Here is a 10,222-nt window from a genome sequence, read left to right as displayed (position 1 = left end):
TGACAGTCATTAGAAAACTTGACTGCTGAGATCTTAAGCAAAGTTCATTAGAATCGCGTCAATTTAAAATACTTGTAATACAAATATAGCAAGGAACTCAAATTTAACGCTCTTAGATCACATAAAAAATGTATATATGTAGTAATAACGAATAAGAAAAGATATAAAAACAGGGGTAAACTTTGCGAGGTGTAGAACGATAGAACTTTCCATATATAGGTTATGTCACGTGCATACAACAGACGTTATAAAAAACAAATTTTTTAAAGAGGGGGGGTATTCTCCCAGATAGTTCAATTCTAGAATATAATTAAAATTAGAACATGCTAATTAAGTGCGAATAAGAGAAGAATCTTACCTCAAATTTTTAATCCGTTGCATAAACAGAGCAAATACTTTAAATTTAATCTCGTTGTATACCACTGTCAAAAGCACTACACTGAGTTGACACTAAGTACTGGCCCACTAACAGCTGACATGAAGCACGTGGGCGCCGATTGCGCGCGCAGAAACACGAGCAGACTAAACTGACATGACCGGCGGCAGAGGAAGTCTCAATTATGGTTCGAACTCCTACCGCACAATCGGACACAGAAATTATCTCGATTAAACAAAATTCCAATTCTCTTTTCCTCTCATCCCCCAAATTGTCGTAAAAAGCTGTTTTATGAAAACACCTTTTTAATAAGGAATAGGATGTGATGAATCCGGTTCAGTACATGTATTCATTGTAGTGTACCAGCGCTACGCGCACTAATTCAAATTAATTAGAATGATATTCTTCTCAACGATTATGTTCTTCTCTCTCCAACATTCAGAAAAATATTTCAAAAACTAAAAATAATTTCCAAACTTTGGTTCTAAAAATTAAGTGCCCACCCTTCGGAATTTTATTAGCTTGGCCGCTCGAAACATTCGGTTCAGGGAAACAAAGTACATCCTGTGCGGTTCACAAGAGGCTTTCCAGATACCGTCGAGTCTGGCGAATATGTGTAAGCCATTAAACCAAATCCCTCCCAAGCAAGATTTGATATGTATTGACTCGGCCAGTATTTTATTCCAAATTCTTGAGAAAGCGTGAGAAACTCTAATGCCCAGAAATTTTTGAATTTTACAAACCTTAGTGGGAACGGCTGAGTGGTCCCTTTTTATTCGATTTTGGAAGACAGGAAATGACTCTGCGACTCAAAAAGGGGCAGGGCGCACTGCGGCTTGTGATAGGATAATAATCTTTCACGATGGCATTCACATTCCCATTGTATCACAATATATTCATAATGTCATTTAGCTCAGAACTTCGAATTATAATTATAATATTTATACCTAGATCTCGATAAAGTGTAGGCTAGTTAAGAATTTATTCGTAAGTGACTTTCTGGCCATGAAAATATTATAGACAGTTTCATTGGTACTTCTGAGGCATTATTATCATTATTATTTTTGTTATTACTATTATTATTTCAGCTAGATAACCTTTATAGATCAAATTAAAAATCATCGTAAAAATAAGCGGCTAGATATTTGCAAAGGATTAAGAGTTTAGGCTAGAATCACTTAAAATTGTAAAGTCATCATTTTATTTCTTCTATTTTGTAACAAAAGGCATCGATTCACTTTCAATTAATTAATTTCAATTCAAATTCCAATTTCTAAATAATGCAGCTAAAGAAATAAGTTTAATGAGCACCTAATGACTTATTACACAATAACGACGCCAGCGCTATCCAGCATCGTCTAACTTAATTAAATTTGAGAGAAAAGGGGATTCCCATCTGTCAGTTACATTTTGCGTCGACAAGTTCAGAATTATTTTCCCAACCTCAGTTGCAGGTCTTACCAGCAGAAATTTGTTACTTTTTTCTGTCATTGTTTTAAATCTGGTGTCCCAATATATAGCTCGAACTCACTCATATTTTGCCTTTTTCCCATTGCTGCTATGGACGCCTTATAGCAGACGAGAGCAACAAAATTTAACTTCATTTTTTGCTGTCATATTAGTAAATTATAATATCTTAGAAAGCTCCAGGACCTGATTGTACGATATCATATTGTGCATTCTTGCAATATACAGGTTTTGCGATATCTTTTTCTCCATGTAGGGGGATCCATGAAAAGCGTAAAATAAAACTAACTGATCATATGAAATAATTAATTCAGGAACATTGTGTAACCATGTCACATCAAAAATCTCATTACTCACGAGAATGCACTGAATAAAACTATTTTACGAATCCAGAATTAAATTTAACAAAATTGTATAACGAGTTTTCTGACTACTGCATAAGTTTAACGCAAAATCTCGATGAGATAGATTTAATAGATGAATCCACATACGCAAAACACTTTAATCGAAATGAGAATTTTACTTTCCGATTACCACGTACTGACGTGTGCAATACATGCTACGAAAGTGATTTGAAGAACGCGGCATCCCCTAAAATAGCGATTCACAAACAAGAGGTACAAAAATATAGAATTTTGAGAAATAAGTTGATGTCTGAAGAAGGGTTTCTCTGCTGCGAATTTGATTAAGCCCAGAATCTTGTTACCCAAAATTCCGGCCAATGAACAGTTTTACAAACGATTGTTGTGGCTTTATTTGTTTAACGTTCATGTTTATGGTTACGTACATAGTTATATTAATTCCATATTAGAGGGAAATGTCGAAAAATGGGCAAATACTGTATGCAGTTTTCTTCATGATGCAATACAACAAGAATTTGATGCTTATTATCACAAAAAGATTGTTCTCTTTTCTGATGCATGTGGTGGACAAAATTAGAATTATATAGTATTTAAAAGGGCCATTTTGCTGCCCCCACCACCCACACAAATTTAACTTTTTTCTGCTAAATAATAAGTGCAGAATTTGTTCAAATTTGTACAACCAAAATTAGAATTTGTGCATCACCGGAAGTACCTGATTTCTCAGAAAAAAACTTACGGGGCCAGTGAAACGTTTCCCTGGCCCCGGAATCATCCAAAATCAACATTATATGGGTGCATTATCTTCGTCTTAATTTGTTCAAATTTGTGCGACCAACTTTAACCCCTAAAAAATATCTCATGTACGGAAAACAGCATGGCGGGGCACGCGAAACGTTTCGCTGACCCCGATATTATCCAAAATCAACTTTATATGGTTGCATTATTTTCATCTAAATTTGTTTAAATTTGTGCAACTAAATTTAACACCTAAAAACTACCCCCTGTTGAGCAAACGTAATATCGGATCCAGCGCAACGTACCACTAGTCCCAACATGATTCAAAATCAACTTTATATGGGTGCATTATTTCCTTTTTAATTTGTTAAAATTTTTGCAACCAATTTCAACCCCTAAACACTACCCCCTGTGCGGAAAACACCAAGGCGTGGCCAGAGAAACGTTTCGCTGGCCCCGAAATTATCCATAATTAACTATAAATAAGTGTATTATTTTCGTCTTAATTTTTAGAAATTTTTACAACAAACTTCAACCCCTAAAAAACAACCCCCTGTTAAGCAAGCGTCATATCGGATCCCGCGCAACGTACCACTAGTCTAGACATCCAAAATCAACTTTATATGGGTGCATTATTTTCGTCTTAATTTGTTCAAATTTGTGCAACCAACTTTAACCCCTAAAGACTACCCCCTGTGAAAAAAACACCATGGCGGGGCTAGCGAAACGTTTCGTTGTCACCGACATTATTCAAAATCAACTTTAGATAGGTGCATTATTTTCGTTTTAATTTGGTAAAATTTGTGCAACTAATTTTAACTCTTAAACCTACCCGCTGTACGGAAAACACCATAGCAGGGCCAGCAAAATGCTATGGTGTTTTCCGCACAGGGGTTATTTTTTAGGGGTTGAAATTGGTTGCACAAGGGACCCCGCACTAAATGTATAGGAAAATGGCTTTCGGTGGATTTAGCTGAAACTTTGTAATTTTTAAGGTTATCAGTGCCGAATGAAATATTTGTAAAAAAAATTTTTTTTAATGGACAGTCTTAGCACTATGCGGCGCTAAGCGCTCAAGATCAGTCAATAAAACGAATTACAACAGATTTTATTACAAACGCGATGTCAACATAAAAATCACGGTTCAGATCGTGGTCTGTCATATTTTCGCCTACACCGTTGACTCATATAGCGCGCTTCTCAAAACGATTAAACGCTAAACGCCCAAAATTTTAACTTGACTAATTAATCACTTCTTTAAAGGCAGAAATGATACCCGAAGTAACATTAGTAACTAGTGCGCACATACGGATAATAACATTCTACCCTTCGCAAGAGGGTTGAACGCTAAGCGCTAAAGATCAGCGAATAAAACCAATCCTAGTAACTTTAGCGACAAAAGCGATGTCACTATAAGAATCACGCATCAGAAAGTAGTCATTAATATGTTTAGCCAAACAAATAAGTTATATTGCGCGGTTCTCGAAACGATCAAATACTAAGCGCCCAAGATTTGAACTTGATTAAGTAATTACATTCTTAAAGACAGAAATTGTATCCAAAGTAACATTAGTAACTAGTGCGCGCATCGATAATAACAGTGTACCCTTCGCCAGAGGGCCGAACGCTAAGCGCCCATGATCAGCGAATAGAACCAATCCTAGTATCTTTAGCGACACAAGCGATATCTGTATACGAAACACGCATCAAGAAGTGGTCAGTAACATGTTTAGCCAAACCAATCACAATATGAGTCAACACTCAGAACGGGCAAACGCTAAGCGCAGAAGATTTGAACTTGACTAATAAATCACTTTTTCAAAGGCCTTTCACAAAAGAAATGACAGACGAACATACCATCGTCGATGGAAATAATGAGTGAATGCTGCATGATGAACGACTGTCACTTTTTAAAGCAAAAAGCGAACGACTGCAGAATGAGCGACGAACTGAGAGTAGGCCTAATAACTTAAAAAAAGTTAAAACCTCGGCATTCACTTATTATTATATTAAACATATATATATATATATATATATATTAAACAGCATTCACTTATTATTTCCATTGACGATGGTATGCTTGTCATTTCTTTTGTGAAAGATCTCGAGAGCGGATAGTAATTTTATTGGTAAGCTTAGGAAAAAAAATTCCAATCTGTTCCCTTCTGTATTAATTTTGTTGTATTTCTTATTTCCTTTTTGTGTTTAGTTTCTTTTGTTTATTTGTTTTATTTTGTTGTTTCTGAATTTTTCTTCAGTTTTATTAATACATTCCTCTGTCTTTCAAGACCATAAGAGCTTGTTTCTCTTATGGTTTAAAAAATGGCATTCAGAGTTCGAGTTAATTGCTATGTGTGCGATAGAGTCTATCAATCAGGACAAATAGCTCGAATTGGTGGAAATAATAATGCTGATAGGCAAAACATTCCAATTTTTAGACGCCTTCAACTTCGAAGACCACCACTTGAAGTCTCCGATGAGAGTAGGTTATGTCTCAATTGCAATCAATCGATTCGCAATGAGATAGAGGAGCTCCAACGTGACCCAGGCTGTTTAAGACTGAATTTTCTTACCCAAACAGGCAGGTAAACGTGCATGTTCTGTAATGCTGATGTTAATAATCCAAGGCTTTCAATTAAATGTACCCTGATCGTACCCTTGTACGATCTTGCTTATTGTCATGGACACTTCGTAAAGAAGCAAATGTTCATGCGGCCGCGCCGTTTAATATTGAGGATAGTTTCACTGATGAAGAGTTTGAAGCTATTTCTCCTGTAACAAAGGAACAATTTAGAGAATTGTATGCATTTTGTGACCTTATTCCGCAGTTACATGGACACGGTGCCAGATATGTGAGGAAAAAAGATCTGCTGACTTTCATTTGCAAAATGCGTCAAGGTCTTTCTGGTGAATTTCTGAAAGTGATTTTTCATTATTCCAGCCGGCAAGCTACAAGCATGGCCATTTCTACTGTAAGAGAGTCTTTAATGCAGCGATTTGTGCCTGGTAACATTGCATTTAATGCAATAAGCACAGAGGAATTCATTGAAAGACACGTGACATCATTCGCCAATGAACTTTATAATCCAAAACCAGAAATCGAGCTATTGCGATCATCGATTGAACTCATGCTTACATGCAGAAGAGCAGTAACTTTCGCGTACTTCGACAGTCATTCTGCAAACATAAAGGACGTCAATTGTAAAACCTGCTCTCATTGTTGCTCTAGAGGGATACATACTTGAAATACAAGGACCATATTGTACTGACTCGCGAAACAATGACGCACAAATGCTCATTAACGAATTTGAAGGGATGTGGAAGGTATAAGAGAATTTGTCGACATTGGTGATATTTGTATAGAGGACCGCGGATATAGAGATGCCCAACTACTTTTAGAACGCTTAAAAATTGTGTCCAAGATACCACCATTTCTCCAACAAGGACAAAGTCAATTGGTAACGGAAGAAGAAAACGAAGCTCGGCCAATAACGAAATCTAGATGGATAGTGGAATCCAGAAATGGCCACATAAAGTCCATTTTCAAGTTCTTCGAGAAAGCCATTCCGATGGCCCATGTACACAATCTAAGGGACTTGTTTCGTATTGCTGGTGCCATAATTAATGGATACTATCCTGTTATCGAGATGCAAGGCGCTACAGCAGAGCTTGCAAGAGAATATATAGTGAGAGCTCGTAAGCCAAATATTGTGCAAGCGCGCGTAGAAGTGGACAATATGCGCTACATAAATGCTAATTAGAATCGCCTACATGAACTTCAAGTACCACAATTCCCTCGCCTTACACTGGAAGAAATACGCGACATGACAATTGGCGTGTATCAAGTAGAACTTGCCCCATATTACGTTCAAGACAAGCTGCAACGAGAAGAAGATGAGGAGTTTCAACAAGATACGCGACCTAATGAACCTGGTTTGATAAGAGTACGAGTATTTTCTCGTTTCCGAAATGCGACAAGGTACCAGCTGTGGATAGCGTTCAATGAGATCGATGATATAGGACCAGACAATAACGAAACGCTTCTCGGTTATTACTGCACATGTAAGTGAGGGGCCAGAACTCTTGGCACTTGCGTACATATTGCAAGCGTTTTATGGTTCCTGGGTTATGCACGTCACCAGCAACACGTAAAGTATCCTCAAACTTCCTTGCTACAAAGGATTTTTGACGCTGCTAATAGAGGTGAACAAGCGAACCCGAATCAAGAGCCAGAAATAGTTTATTATTTCGCAAAAGCTACTGGGATTAGTTCTATTCGCTGATCATGGGTGCTTAGCGTTCGGCCCTCTTGCGAAGGGTACACTGTTATTATTGGAATGTGCGCACTACTTACTAATGTTATTTTGCGTACCATTTCTGCCTTTCCGGATATTTCATCCGGCACTTATAACCTTAAAAATTACAAAGTTTCAGCTAAATCCACCGAAAGCCATTTTCCCATACATTTAGTTCGGGGTCCTTTAAACAAATTAAATCGAAAATAATGCACCCATATAAAGTTAATTTTGAATAATGTCGGGACTAGTGGTACGTTGCGCTGGATCCGATATTACGCTTGCTCAACAGGGGGTAATATTTAAGTGTTGAACCTGGTTGCACACATTTAAAGAAATCAAGACAAAACTAATGCACCCATATAAAGTTGATTTTGTATAATATAGGGGACAGCAAAACGTTTCACTGGCCCGCCATGGTGTTTTCCGCGCAGGGGGTCATTTTTAGTGACTTAAATTGGTTGCACAAAGTTGAACCACTTTAAACGAAAATAATGGACCCATATAAAGTTGATTTTGGATAATGCCGGGGCCAGCGAAACGTTTCGCTGGCCCGCCAGTGTTTTTCTGACAAATCAGGTACTACCGGTGATGCACAAGTTCTAATTTTGGTTGTAAAAATTTAAAAAAATGTTGCACTAAATATTTGGCTGAAAAAAAGATAAATTTTCGTGGGTAGTGGGCCAGCGAAATGATCTTGTATTTGCATATCTTCTTACACTTTCCATGAAATTAGGTGTCGACATCTGGCATGTCTTTCCATTTCGGGGTCATTCATATTGCCAATGCGACCGTAATTTTGGAATGTATTCGCAGAAAAAGAAGAAGCTAGAACGCATAAAATTTTTCAGAAGCGTACATTAAATTAATAAGAAACTCTCGAGATCCTCTGTTCCCTATGGTACAGTGTGGTGATAACTAATTGAATGATTACGAAAAATCCTTTAAGAAAACTTTCTCGCATCCGAAATGTATAAATATAAGGAAAGCTTATGTAATTCACTATCTGCTAAACGGAAATGTTGACATTTTTTAGAATTACACAGAAATGAATATCTCAATCTTTAAAACTCAAACGAAAGTGAAACTCGCGGAGTTAGAAAGAAATCCCCCTCCAATCATTGGAATAACTGAAGCCAAAATGAAAGACGTGAAGAGTTTATTGAAATACCTTACACCAAATGATTTAATTTTCTAAATTAATTAATTTTTTTAATTAATTTAAAGGATTATTTTAAAATACATCGGTAGTCTAATAAAAATGGATTTATATTCAGTAAACTTAATTTGTGGTATTTATATTCAATAACAGATTTAGGTTCAATCAAATTTGTAAGCCAAACATTGGCGAGACACTTCGTGCCATGCGGCTGTGCGCCACGGAGCTTTTGATACGCACGAAAACTCCAGCGCTGACGTGCACTAAAATCATAACTACTCCTGAACTATTAAATATTCTGATCTGAAACTTTCCAGAAAAACTTCATTATGCCTTTCTCCGAATTTTTGTCGCGAGAAGTATTTGCCTGCTCGAAATTCCCTCGCTAAACGAAACGCTGGAAGTTACAAGTGTTCGATTCGTGCCGAGCATCAGAAAAAAATTAATAACAATGTTTGAAAACAACGATTTTGAAAGCCTATCATATTATCAATCGAAGGACATCTTAAAGCAGATTCCCAGAAAATGTTATTTAAAAAATGCAAAAATTGGATCAGTGAGCACGAGTTGAAGTGGAAAACGGATTGAAATCAAGTTTTTCAAAAAAGTAAGGTTTTTGGTTTTATTTCGAAAACTAAAAAAGTTACCATTTTTGTCTAGAGGAAAAAAGATGCACGATAAAATTTCACGTCCAGATATTTCTTTCAAAAATTTTACATCCAAAATTTGTTTTGAAGCCTCCAGGGGACTATGATTTCGCTCGAGAAAATTCTATAAGCCCTTATAGACCGTGGGCTGACAACGTAAATGGGAGCGTGATACGAATAAGGTCAATTTTCACATGAGATGTTCGTCTGATGATGAGGAACGTAAAAATGGGCGCCTAGCAGGTGTGAGTGGATGCGTTCACCTGTGGCGACCTGTCAAAGGTGCGAATTTTTGGCAGTTAACTTACGTGACTCGGATAAGGTTGAAAATTGGTGTACATGTAGAGGCTGACATTAGAAATAGCACCTGCGCATTGCTCGGTACTTACCTGGATGCAAAAGTGTTGCCAGGCGGCCTCGAAGTCGCCGGAAACTCAGGTGCAATTTCTTGAAATTGATTTTACAGGAAAAAGTTTGAAACAAAAGTTGGTCTACTCCCGGAGATGCATATTTTCATTGGTATATAATTTTTTGAGAAAATTGATATATTTGGAGAAAACATCGATTAAAGAAATACCATAACAATAAAAAGCCCTTTTTATTGAAAACAAGTGATTTTTTTCGAAAATTATTAAGAGACAAAAGGTACTCTATTACAGGTGTACTCCAAGATGAATAAGAAGTATTTGTTCAAAATGTTAATATTTACCAAGTTATTCGCATTTTTCCTTCTTTTTCCCAATTTTTTAAATCACCTGCTGTATCTTTATCAATTTAAAAGAAGGTGTCCTCACAATTAGTACACGAATAAAGTAAGTCTTGTGCAATGAATTGGCGTCAGCCACTTTCAATTAAAATAATAACTTATTCTGCTATAAATAATCATAATCAGTGTGACGTTCTCAGCTTCTGATTATCGTAGAAAGTTGTAATAAAGATGAATATGATTATAAAAATTAAACAAAAAAATCGCTTTACTTTAAAATACCCATGATTTATTATTGTCAAAGTTTCTGTTTTGTCGTCGAGATACATTCGATCTTTATTACCGTGACAAATGTTAAGTTTCCCAGACTCAGCGTGGATCATTGGCGTAGGCATTACAAATTCTTCGTGGTGCATTTTTAATGCAGTTCTATACTCGGAGACACTATTATGCTATTTTAAAATACAAATTG

Source organism: Belonocnema kinseyi, chromosome 4, assembly GCF_010883055.1.
Source record: "Belonocnema kinseyi isolate 2016_QV_RU_SX_M_011 chromosome 4, B_treatae_v1, whole genome shotgun sequence".
Classification (NCBI taxonomy): Eukaryota; Metazoa; Arthropoda; class Insecta; order Hymenoptera; family Cynipidae; genus Belonocnema; species Belonocnema kinseyi.
This window is presented reverse-complemented; position numbering follows the sequence as displayed.